Raw genomic sequence first — 13,674 nt, forward strand, 5'->3', positions numbered from 1 at the left:
GGAGTGATATGGGAAGAACATGTGCCTGTGAAGTGGACTGTGGATGATTTCAAACAGCCAGGGTTTCATCGATAAAATATGTATTGTTCCTGTTGCTGAGATACTAAATGAACACTTACAATTATTATTTTTTATTTTTTTCCATTTTGTGTACTTCTAGTTTATAAGTCATCATCTGTAAATATACTGTCCTGTAATTGACAACAACAATGCTATATAGGCAATTGTAGGCTTTCTCCTAAGGTTTAGACACTGACTCTGTTTTAGTGTTGTAATTATTGTATTCTAAATTTGTTTTCAATTTCTGTAATGTCAGGGTTCCTTCACATTTCAATAGAAAAGTCCAGACATCGATTTGTTTTGAATATTTTACCCCTCCTAACTAACATCTTGACCTGATAACTAAGCTCATATCACTGTAAAGATAGATCAACAAAAATGGATTCAATGTGGGTTTACAACATTTGTCGTTGTGTTTTCTGATTTGTCGTTGTGTTTTCTGATTTGTCGTTGTGTTTTCTTATTTGTCGTTGTGTTTTCTGATTTGCGGTTGTGATTTGCACTTCAGGGCCACCGTATAAAAGCTACAATGATGTGTATACCGGACCTGAAACACAAGAGACTTTTCCAGACATTTCAAATCTCCAAACTATTCAAGACCTGGTAATTATCAAATTCATTTGTAATACTTTTTACTGCTTGGTAAATTGTAATATTTATATGTATTCAAAAAACATTTTTACATTCACCCATTCTCATTTTGGTTCTTATGATACAGGAATAACAGATAATTAGAATGCTGTATTTTAATGATCCAATAAAAAAACACATTTACATAATAAAGGCTGCACAATATAGATGTATTCTGCTGGGGCTTGGGGTCCAGAAGTCAGTCTTGCTGCTGTGGAAAACATTGAGAGACCACTCATTAGTTGAAGTGCATCACATGCAGCAACAACAAAAACAGTAATTATTTTCGGTTATGTTAGACGCGGGCGCTGCCGAATCTGTCCCAAATCTGCTCCACCACTTGGGGGTAAAGCTGCCACTCCGTCTGCCGGGTGTTGCCCCGCGACAGCAAAAGTTCAGTCAGCCGGGCAAGTGCGCCGCTGACAAGGACCGCAGGCGGGAGTGCACCCAGATGTGAATCTCTGCCGCTACTTGGTTCAAAGTTCTCGACCGTACACCGCCCTGCTTGTTCAGACTATGTTGTCTGAGCGAATCAAGACGTGGTGCCCACGTATCTGATGCCGGAAGTGGCGTAGGGCCAGGCGAACAGCTTCCAGCTCTCGCACGTTTATGTGGCGAAGCTCCTGGGCTTCCCACTGGCCGTTTGCCGACAGGCCATGGTACACCGCACCCCAGCCCCAGAGGGAGGTGTCGGTGCGAATGACACGCCTGAATGGCACGGGTCCCACTCGCACGCCTGTGGAGAGCCAGCGAGGGTCCGTCCACACGCGCAGCGACCGTCAGGCCACATCCGTTAAAGTCACCCTGTGATGCCGGTGCTTGCCCAGGTCAAGGTGGTGACTGAGGAACCAGATCTGAAACGGATGCATGTGCAGCCGCCCCAATGGGAGTACGGCGACAGCCGCGGCCATGTGCCAGGGGTATCGGCCCCTTGGCCAGGAGGGTAGAGACCTCATCCTGAAGCATGGCCGCGGAGCCCTAGTCCCTGTTGGTAGCAGGGATACCGTCGAAGGTGGGTGGGGTCCCCGCGAACTGCAGCGCATAGCCCCTCTGGATGGTGTGAAGCAACCATGGGGTAGGGGCGCACAACCGCTTCGAAGCAGAGATCCTGCTGGATAACGAGTCTCGCGTAGGACGATGGCGCAGCATTCGTGCCAGGGCCATCGGCTACTTCTAAGGAGATCGCCGGGGCATGACCCGGTGTCGGGACCGGGGGTGGGGGAGAACGTGGGGGGAGTGAAGTGGGTGGAGCAAAGCTGTGCGACCCGGGCTGTGACAGACACGGGCCGTAGCGGGGTTCCATGTCGCTGTTCCGACCTCCCGCTGTTCCGACCTCCCCTCTCCCAGCCCCCATGCCTAAACCTAACCTCCCCCAGACCCTAACCCAAAACCTAACCTCTCCCACCCCCACGCCTAAACCTAACCTCCTCCAGACCCTAACCCAAAACCTAACCTCTCCCACCCCCCACGCCTAAACCTAAGGTCGGCATTGCGGGTGGTCGGCATAGCGGGTGGACACCCCGTAGCGGGGCATACGCTACCTGAGAGCTCCAAACTCGCGTCGGGCAAAAAGCACAGACTGCGGTGGGCTTGCCCCCTAGCCGGGCCACTTTCGCCGGAGGCATAGGCCTCTTGAAAGCTCTATGGCGGCGTCGGGTGCTGGGCATGGATGCCGGTGGGCTCACTTCCCCCCCTCCCCCAAGGAAGGCAGGCTAAGTGCGGCCTGGCCTAGTGGCTGCACTCGGAGCGGCCTGCGTGGCCTGCGGTGGTGGTTGCCCTGGCACAGGTGTTGGCGGCGCTGTTGCGGCTGCAGCCGGAGTGCACTCTGCGGCGGGGGTGGTCTGGCTCTCCGCCGCTGGGCGGCCCTCGCCTTGGCTGGGGCCCCTTGCCCGAGGACACCGCGCCAGGGACTGGGCGGACCCGGAAGAGCGGCCCCAAGTCCGGTCCGGCTGGTGGGCGGCGTGGAGTCCGCTGCCTACGTGGCATGAGGGATCTCACGGCCGCCGACTCCTGCCTCTCCAGCTGCTGGGCCATGTTCTTTGGGGCGGCTGTAGCTCTATTAGAGCGGGTCCTCCACTAATCGCTTAGGATAAAAAGAGGTTGGTGGTTAGATTCCCGCCTCCTCCAGTCTGCATGTCGAAGTGTCCTTGGGCAAGATACTGAACCCCAAATTGCTCCTGATGGTGTGCCAGCACCCTGCGTGGTAGCCTGCCGCCATCCGTCTATGAATGGATGAATGTACCTACTGATTGTAAAGCGCTTTGGATAAAAGCGCTATATAAATGCAGGCCATTTACCATTTTTACCATTCTCCACCGATGGCCTGAAGAGGCCAGACGGGGAGACAGGCGCGTTCAGCAGCCTCCTCTTCTCAGGCTCGGTGAGCTGAGTGAGGTTCAATCAGACGCCGGTGGGCTCAGCCCAAAATCTGTCAAAGTCTGTCAAAGCCTTAAGTTCACATCAGTTAACTGGACATTGTCATCATTGATCATCAGTGATCTATGACATCACTGATTGTAATTCTATACTAGAATCGAGCGCATGATCACTGTTCACATGTGACTTGGATCTCAGTATTCACGCATGACTTCTGTGTTCATTAGTGACATGGTCAGTGATGTCATAAAATCACTGATCAGTGTCATCGCTGTCTGTCTGCCTGCAGGACATCTCAAAAAGGTATGAACGGATTTACAACAAAGCTTGACAGAAAAGCAGGTCATGGGCCAACTTAGAACTGATTTACTTTCCACGCCCATTAGCCAAAAGGGGGTGTGGCAATGGCCATGGCCAATCACAAAAAGGCGCTTAACTTCCACACATATTCACGCAACACCATGAAACTTTGTAGACAAGTAGGTCATGAGCCGACTTAGAACTGATTACCTGTCCACACTCACTGGCCAAAAGGGGGCATGGCAATGGGTGTGTCTAATCACAAAATGGGTGCCTAACTGCCAAACAGATTCACATAACACCAGAAAACTTAATAGAAAGGATGGGTCATGGGTCAAGGATGAAATAATTAACTCTCCATGCTCACTAGCCAACAAGGGGCATGGTAATGGCCATGGCCAATCACAAAAAGGTCAAGGTTAACATCCACACAGATTCACGTAACACTACAAACTTTGTAGACAAGTAGGTCATGGGCCAACAAAAAACTGATTAACTTTCCACGCCCACTGGCCAAAAGGTGACGTGGTAATGGACGTGATCAATCACAGAAAGGCACCTAAGTTACAAATGAATTCACTTAACACCACGGAACTTTGGTGGAAGGTTGGCAAGAATTTGCTCCTCCATCTGAGGCTGCCTTGTGGAAAATGAACAGCTGCTCGTTCTGTTCACAGAGCAGCTTCAGATCGTCTCTCTGAGTTCCCCACCCCCCGCTGAGTCTCCAGCACCTCCAGCTGGTTGACGTGTCTCCCTTGATGGGTCTCCATTGCTGCCCACTGGGAGCTCCTTCACCCTGTTGGCATATCTCAGTGTGTTCAGTGTGTTTTCACAAGAGGCCATCCCAGGAGAGATGGTCGCAATCATGCATGTTCTGGAGTTCTTTCCTATGAAGGAGTCCCTCAGCACCTGTGTTAGAGTGCTGGCTCTGAAGGGAGTGTGGGGTTTGTTACGGCCCAGCGCGCGAATGCACTCCTTGAGTGCCAGCAAGCTCTTATTGATCTCAGCTCCCTCCATGTGAGTCTGGCGGTCAGCCTGGGGTTTGTCCGCTCCTCTCTCGTTCCCTGCCAAGTCGATAAGTGAGAACTTCCCGTGCATCTTTCCCCGCCGGCGCAGAATAATCTGGAACACGGCGTGGCTTCGGGACGAGTGGGCATTGGCCGAGGTCTGACCTGAAGTCCTGCAGCTGCTTCCCACTTCAATCAGTTTGAGGACGTCCTCTGTGCATTTAACGTCTGTCTCGTGCAGCCCCACAATCTGGATCCGCTGCTTCCGGTCCTCAAGGACACGTAAATTGGCCCTGTGGTTCAGCAGGTCAAACACCTTCCCGCTGTAAATCTCAAAAAACCTGGCGAAGACTTGGAGGTCTGACTTCTTGTAGGTTGGTTTTTTCAACATGAGAAAAACGTCTCTGGCTGCTAGTGCATAGACCCCATTAGAGCAGTCTTGGTTCTTCCCAGAAAAATCCCCTCCCATAGTATGTGTTTTTCCACTTCCAGTTTGTCCATATGCAAAGCAGGTTGCCATTCCCCCCTCAAAAATGGCTTCGACCAATGGCCGAGCAGTGAATCTGTAGAGCATTTCATTGGTGGAAGTGCCATCAAAGGCATAGTCAAACCGGAAGCTTTGGTTCTCCAGGTAGCGGGTCAGGTTGACTTTCTGCTTGGGTTCATGCACCATTACCAAATCCTTACTGGGGATGGTGATCACATCTAGATCCTTCATTGCCAACTCTTTTTTATTGAGGGGGCGTGTCCGCACGCATACACATATCCTATGCTCCTCTATCAGATCGTCAGTGGTTAGGAGCCTGCTGCAGTCCAGACTGGCCCTGAAGTCCCTGATCATACACATGATCTCATAGTTAGCCCTATAGTTAGGTATAGTGACATCCACCTCTTGTGCCCTCTTCTCTCTGAGCTCTTGCTGTTGAAGTCGTCTCTTCTCTCGTTTCTCGTGGAGCTTCTCCACCTCCTTCACACATTTGGATTTCCTACACGCATCCTGCTGCTGTAGCAGGGTCTGTTGTTGTGTAGGCTCGGGTTCTATGGCTGGTGGGGGAGATTCTGCAACTTGGATCTGCCTGCTGGGAGTGCTTTCCAGCTCAATCTCTTTTCCTTTGGTGTCTCCATTCTCAACCCACTCGATGGTCACGCTCCCATCTTCATGTAACAATGCGGCCATCCCTCGTGTGTGTGCACTATAACTCTACCGGTCCTGCTTATAGCCTCTGCAGGGAGGGATTTATGGCATCACTTATGATGTCACAATGGCTATAACATCAGTGTCTGTCGAGTGATAATGATGTCATCAGTGATGCCACTCGAGCAATTGTGATGTCATCAGTGGTGTGGTAGCAGGGGGTTCGAAATGCAGTGCATCATCACTGACATCACAAATGCTCGGGTATGACGGACAGACCCTCTTATAGAAGCCTCGCCCCTAGTGGCCACTTCATTTTCTTTATGGTAATAATGTTTTGGTACACAGACCTTCATCACATTCTTCAGAACAAGACGAGAGGAAATCGAAACAGCGGCAGTACTTGTTAGAGATAAGGGACTCTCGGTTGTTCGGTTGGATGCAAACGGACATACGGTGGAGTGCAAATCTAATTTCTAGTTTCAACCGATGCAGCTGTCAAATTAACGGCCGGTGCTGCACGTTGGGGTAATAAAGCTTTTATAAGCTTTATTATAAAAAAAGATATATATAGTATGATGTTTTACTCACCCAGATAACTTTGGTTTCATTTGGATCCTAGAAGATATTGGGCTCCATCTTCCCAAAAGCGCTAATTTAGCGTTTGCGCTCGTTTAACGCCGTGCGCAATGCAAATTGGGGGCGGACACAAGCGCATGCCTGTGATAATTGTAGGCTCCTGGGCATTGGCTGCCACAAGCCAAAGCAGGCGTTTCAGCGCAGCGCTAAAATGTGGTGATAGATGGCATTATGCTATCGTCAGCAGCGCGCAAGGACCTCTTACGCGCAAATACCTCTCTGCGCTGGGTGCGCTGCACAGAGATTATGGCTGCGCTCCCAGTGCAGAGAGGTATTTGCGCAGTGGAAAGTGGAATTCTTTTTGGATATGTCATTACGCACAGCCTTGCCACGCCAATACATCAAATTATGCTGCTAAAATTGGGTATTAGCAGATAATTCAGTGAGGCAATCAACTATAACTCACTGAGAAACGTTTATCACATCGCAAAGAGGGAAATTTATTGAGAAAGCTTGTTGGACAATGGACATAGGCTATTTAACTTCATAAGCCGGAGGGTCGTTGGCACCACAGACGATCTGTCAATAAGGTCCCTCTGTCCTTGCACAAGTGAGTACACTATTACGCATGGAGAGAATTACAGCATATTGCATGCCTCGCGCAAACACCCATTGCGAGACGGGAATCTGATTGGTTTTGATTGACGCAATGCCCAGCCTTGCCTGGCCACGCCTGTGAATAATTCTGGTAGTTAAGACCGCCCAAATCCCGTTTGCGCAGGCATTTTGGGGCGCAGATGATTTTGGCACGGCTCTAATTTGCGCTTGCGACACCTGCCGTGAACCTTTCCGCATCCCGGCCGAGAATTGCATCCCCAACATATTTCGGGGCTATTTTAACTTAGAAATCAGGGAGGTCACGTCTACCAGACAATTATATCACTTTTAAACAGTTACATTTCTGTATAAATGATTACAAGTATGCTCCCGTGAGGTGGGGATGCTTTTTTTTGCTGATTGGCGGGGGAGCAAAACTCGGCAGAACACCTGGCGGATGGCACAAGGTGGAATGCTATCTTCCCTGCCTTAAGGCACGCGCAAACAGGTGCGCAAAGTGCTATTAGGGGATAGCGCCTGTCGGAAGATAGAGCCGAATGAGCGCTGAGTAGGGTCCTGGAACATGCCAAAATGGGCGAAAACGAAGGTTTTAAAGTAAACCATAGTTTATAGATATTAGCATAGCCCTTTTTAGGGGCAGTGCCTACTGGATAGTATCCCACGCGACGGCATACTGACTGAAGATTTTTCATACATACAGGTCCACAAAGTGGGTATATATAACCTTGGGCGTGACTATCATTCACCTCCCAATAGTAATTTTTCTTCACTATTGTGGAGCAGTGTGCCCAGTTCATCTTGCTTGTAGCTTTTCTCCGAGTCGTGTACGATTCGTTGTGAAGGAAAAGGGAGGTGAACGATAATCACGCCCGAGGTGACTATCAGGTGTGACCTGAATGAGCAAGGCCGGCAAATGGGCGTGACAGTGGTTGGCAACATCAAGTATGAAAAATCTTCAGTCAGTATGCTGTCACGTGGGATTTTGTTTATTTGTTTATTTAAAAGGATCCCCATTAGCTGCCGCCAAGACAACCGCTAGTCTTCCTGGGGTCCAAACAATTACACAATCATACAAATCATAGTAAATGCAAGCAAGAGTCAAATGCAATAGTAAAAAGACAATTGTAAAATGACAAGCAATACTAAAATTCAATAGTACAAAAGAAAATCACAGAATACAGAATAAAAAGTTCTACAAGTCAGGACAGACAATAACAGTTGTAGCCCTAATGGGCTGTAACTCTGTGTACTATAGAAAGCAAATGACTATAGACTATGAAAAGGAGATGGTGGCAAATTCAAGGTGATAAAACTAAGATCAATGTGTGTGTGATAGTGTGTATGAGTGTAAATTGGTTCTGAGGTTATGTTTAAAACAAGCCCTCCCTTTTATGGAACAAACACCGCTTGGTAGACAATTCCAAGACGCAATGGAGCTGTATATTATTGTATATTATTATATTATTTTTCATATAATTGGTTTTTGGTCTGGGCAAGGTCATTTGACCCCCACTCGCTCCTCTGGTATAGTATGTATGAATACTTGAACTATAAGTTATATAGTTAAAAATAAATGTAGGAGTTTGAGTAGCCTATGAAGGACTCTGTGAAAATATATAAGCACTGGTGAAAGTGGGCCGGAACCGTCCGGAACTCAGTTCCGTTAAGAAATTCTGTGCCTGAACGGCGTTCCTGGAAGACACGCAGCTGCTGTCAATCAAAATCCGATTGCGCTGCTGCTCGGCTGTCTGTCCATACTGCGTTATTTCGAAACCCACATAGGTTAAGCCAAAACCACGCCCTGTGCCCGCCTACGCAGCAGTCAAGCGCCGGGATTGGCCAGGAGCAAGTCTTTTGTCCTCTTTTGACAGCTGGAATCTCCCACACCACAAACACTGCACAGCACACAGCCCAGCGATTTTTTTCATGAACCAACTGAATTGCTCTTGAGAGCGGACATTGAAATGAATGATGGTCACATACCTTCCTTAGTGTATTAACGCTATTGAAAACGTAATACAAGCTTTTAACACATTTCCCACACCACAAACACTGCGCCCAGCCCAGCGATTTTACTAGGCCTAACCAAATTGCTCTTGCGTGGACATTGAAAATAAATTACTGTAATATATTAACGCTAATGAAAACGTAGCACAAGCTTTTAACACACAAATGATTTTTAAACATATTTATTTCAAAACATCATTGTAAAATTCAGGGCTTTAGCCAAAGCTTCAATAACAGAGCTCAGCTGACAGTTGAACTTGCAAATGAAAAATATAAAAAATATAAAATTAAAAATACAATAGGCTACAGCACATAGGCCTAGCTTCTTCTTTTTTTGGCACAGCTATTCATTCGCCCCAGTCCAGCAGTTTGTTCCAGGCCAGTGAAGTCCCAACAATCTACAAAAACATGCAATAATATAAAATCATAGATAGAAAGTTGAATCATACACAATCAATAAAGCCAAAAGTAAATGGTTAGCCTTCCCAATGGCCAAGGGCAACATCTGTTATTCTGGCCTCATAATAAGCACTGAGGCGGTGGTCAGAAAGTCAAATAACCGCAACAACACCAACAACTACAGCAAGGCTGCAATGAGGATATTATTATTGAAAGACAAAATCCTACATCGCACCAAAGCATACAATGTAGCCTACCGCGGTTATTCATAATAGTTCACACAGGAGAGAAACAATTTAATTGTTCAGTGTGTGGTAAATGTTTTGGTCAAAAAGGAGAGTTGAAATCACACATGATAGTCCACATAGGAGAGTCTGTTGTTGTAATGTTTAAACAGGCCTAAATAATTCACTATACATATTGTCAAGTGTTTCTAATTTCTACACCATACAGGCATTCAAAAAATGGATGTGTGTGTTCAGGGATGCATGACGCTGGGGGCGGGAGGAGGACAATATGAAACGATGAAGGTTGGGGTAGTATAGTTCCTGTAAGAAATTCAAACCACTTTCACCCCTGTATATAAGTAGGTTGGCCGATAGTCTTTGCTCAACCGTAAGCCATGTAAGACGTGTATGCATGTCAGCTACGCTAGACCTGGGGGAGCACCCAAGGAGAAGCCTCGCTGCCTTTGTTTTGTGCAACTTGTAACTTCCCGATTAGACCTTTAGACGCAGATGACCATGCCACAGAGCAATAATCCAGATGACACAGAACAAGTGAACAAACAATCTGGTGAAGTACCAATGGTGGAACAAACGATGCACATTTTCTCGTGATGGCAATAGCTTTACCCATTTTGGCAACCACCCTATTGATGTGCTCGGACCAAGACAGTGTACAGTCAAGCCAAAGTCCTAGAAGCTTTACTGATTTTAATTGTTTTATATTTTGACCCTCTATTTCTAAATTCAATATAGGATTGTGTGATAATCTACAATTAGAACCGAAAACTATGCACATTGTTTTTGATATATTAAGTATAAGTTTATTTGTCTTAATCCAGTTATATATTGCTTAGCTCGCTAGACAGAACTTGGTTGAGCTCCGTACATGTGGGAGCTGCATAATAGAGAGTATAATCATCTGCATACATAGTCAAATTGGCCTTATTAATTGCATATGGCATATCGTTAGTGAAAATAGAAAACAATAGAGGCCCGAGGCAGCTCCCCTGCGGGACCCCGCATATGGGATGCTATCCAGTAGGCAGGCACCGCCCCTAAAAAGGGTGGAGCTAATATAATATAGACGGGGCATGTGAAATACACACTGTAAATTTTCTGTAACATAGCGGTTCATATCCTCATATCGTCCATAAATGAACGTGAATCCGTCTATTCTCCTCCGGGCTGCCTCGGTTTCCTCATCTGGGGTCTGTGAATCCAACTCTCGCTCAAGTCCTGTTGAAGTTTCGTGAGAGTTTCCTGCTGGCTGCTCAGGGCTGCTCTGTGTTTCAGAAAGTCTGTAGCACACCGCGATCATTCTCCCTGCGACTCGTCTTGTTTACAGCAAGGAAGAAGAGCAGCTCATCGTTTTCTACAATGTAGATTGATCTACATATTTATATGTAATCACAGTAGATAGGTAGATCGAAAAATGGTTTGTTTTTGCGCCTTCTTGCATTCAAACATGGCGAAACTTTCTGCTCGTAATTTATTCCATGCAAGGTCAAATGTTTCATCGTGTTGCCAGTCTTGGCACCAATCTTCTGTCACATATTGCATCGTGTGATATTGGCATCAAGCTTTAAATAGAGCCACATTTTGTATTTGTTTGGCATTGTTTCCGCACGCTGACTCTCAAATACAACAACGCACACAAACTCCCCGGCTCGCTCTATCTAGAGTGGGTGTAACGTAGAGAGCTGCAAACCCGAGGGTACCCTCGCGGGCCCCTCGGGCCTGGCCAATACGGGCTGGGGCCGGGCTTTCTTTTTTTAATGAATTGCTCCGAGCCGCCCGGGCCGGACCGGGTTCGGGCCCGTTTCAATAATAAAATAAAATAAAGATGTAGGCTATTACTCGCTTTATTTTACACAGCAGAGTGAGACCAAGAGGAGGAGCGCACAGACACGCACACACCGTCCCCACACACACACCCTCACCGTGACGTTAGTCTGCCACGCCAGTCCACAATCCACGTCATGACATGTTTCAGTCAGCCTGCTGTCACTGTCAGGATAAAAAACAACAACAAAACAAGCCGCGTGTGTCCGTGTCCGTGTCGTGAATAAGATCGATGGACATAAAACAGTTTGCGAGGGGAGAGTTAAACAGTCCCCACTACAGTAGGGAAAGCTCATTTCAACCTGTTGAAAACGAACCCATCTACCATACATTGTGAGGCATAATGTGACGTTATTCAATGCAGCTATACTGCCCTCCAAATCAAAACCGCAGTAACTACAATTTTGGTCAAAATTGAGTTATTATTGAAATTGAACTTTTAGATATCTGTTTTATCATGTGACAAATTTTCTAAGTTCAGTCTGGCTCTATATTTGAGAAAACAGAGTATAAAAGTTGCAGTAACTACGAAATCCAACCAAAAACCAGACAAAACTGCAGTAACTACACTTACTGCACTTTGATTTGCTTTCACAGAGCTTCAGCTGGACTTAAACAGAGATAAACGCAGTAACTACACTTTGAGGTGTAGTTACTGCGGTTCAGACTGGTTTTTGGTTGGATTTTGTAGTTACTGCAATTTTCCCGCTCTTTCCATAACAAAGCCCAACATATCAATCACTCATAATGGCACAATCTGTTTAGTTAATCCAGTCAATTCCCAATATGAGAGCGCACTGACAGCTGTCCAAATTGTTAATGAATGAGTCTTCAGTGTCTTTAAAATTGTAAATGCTGTATTTCTAGCTAATAATCCATAAGAGATCATCCACTCCACTGGGAAGTGTTAATCTGGCTGTAGATAGTGATAATTGTTTGGTATCACTACCTAGCTCATCAGGACAATCTTTTTAATTGCTGCATAAATTATCAGCATTCAGACTCAGTCTGTAATTAATTTTATTCAAAATAATTGTAATATGCTATGTAATATACTGTATATGTTCTTGTATGAAGTATCAATCTGAAAAGCTAATCTGATTTGTAAAGAAAACCTGTTCTAAATTAAGATAGTAAAACAACTGTGCTCATTAATTAATTGTGTCAGAATGATGACCAAAAAGCAACACCAGTGGTGAAGATTACATCAACTGACTTCAGGATTCCCTGAATTTATCTCTTACTTATCCATTTAAATGTTTTAAACATGTAAACAATAAAACAATTAAATACAGATATGATGTGGTATCGAAATCAAAACCGATTACAATTGTCTCATGAAAATCAAGACAGGAGAAGCACATTAGATTGTAGTTACTGCGCTTTTCCCTTGTACTACCTACACATCTGTTTAAGGTAATACACAGACAGAGTGCCGTATCTGCATTTCTGGGGTCATAGGTCAAGTAATTGATAATTGTTTTGCCCCCAAAAAATACTTTAACATATACATATTTAATAAGCGCATTGCCACTTTTCAACCTATATCTAATTTGGCTGGACAGTCAAAAAACTTTAAAGCCATTTTTCTCAGTTTCAGTGTTGGCGTAGTTACTGCGGTCATGATTTGTAGGGCAGTATAAACGGTAAGTCTGCTGTTTTAATTTCGATATGCTTGAGTGACATAATGTTTCAGTTTGTGCTGTGGGCATTGTTGCTGTTGGCAATTAAACAATCTAACGTTCTCTCACGGTAGCGTGTGTGAGAGGGGGAGAGAGAGACAGAGAGAAAGCTGCGGTGGTTGTCTTTATAGGCAACACAGTCTAGCAATGTTTTGGACCAAAGAGTTCAGCAGCGCGGCAGCATGCACAGAGAGTCGGAGGTCGGGCACGGGCCAGCATGTCACGGGCCGGGGAGGGCTCAGGCCGAGATTTCAGGCCCGCGCAGCTCTCTAACGTTTTCCTGCATGGCTCTACATGACAGCCAATCACCAGCCTTATTAGAGGGTGGTGCAAGCATGGTGCATGCTTATAGGCTCAATGACGCTGTTCTCTCTTTTTTAGCCTCTATGTGACAGCCAATCACAAGCATTATTAGAGGGTAGTCCAAGCATGGTGCATGTTTATAGGCACAATGGCCCAATTCCAATCCGCCCCCTAAAGACTCAAGCCCTGACCCCTCAGTCCCTCTAATGGCCGCCATCTGAAAGTGGTTGAGTCATCAAGTGTGGAAGGGATCCACATTGGATAAATATGAGGATTGGGACAGCAGAGCCCTTTGCACTTGACAAGATGATGTTGACTCTGGCACGTTTGGGGCTCGCTATATATTGTTTATTGTCAAGATGCCTAAAGTGTTTGAGGGATAGACTCCCTGATGAGTCTGTTCTCATCCAGGCTCTGGCTCTGTCATTTAAAAATAAATGTAGCCTACTGCAAAATCTGCAATCTGCAACATGTGGAATTATAATTAAAATAAGCATAATAATGACATG

The 13,674-nt window shown here is 46.1% G+C and overlaps 1 pseudogene across 1 annotated transcript; it reads right to left on the reverse strand.

The window, feature by feature from the left end:
* Positions 1 to 3,946: 3,946 nt before the first annotated feature.
* LOC310770753 (kinesin-like protein KIF2A pseudogene) lies at positions 3,947 to 5,550 on the reverse strand (annotated as a pseudogene). Its single transcript has one exon. The product of its transcript is annotated as a kinesin-like protein KIF2A pseudogene (transcript).
* Between the last annotated feature and the right edge of the window lie 8,124 nt (positions 5,551 to 13,674).

The sequence above is a fragment of the Poromitra crassiceps genome (genome assembly GCF_964638095.1).
Source record: "Poromitra crassiceps genome assembly, chromosome: 2".
In the NCBI taxonomy this organism is placed as follows: domain Eukaryota; kingdom Metazoa; phylum Chordata; class Actinopteri; order Beryciformes; family Melamphaidae; genus Poromitra; species Poromitra crassiceps.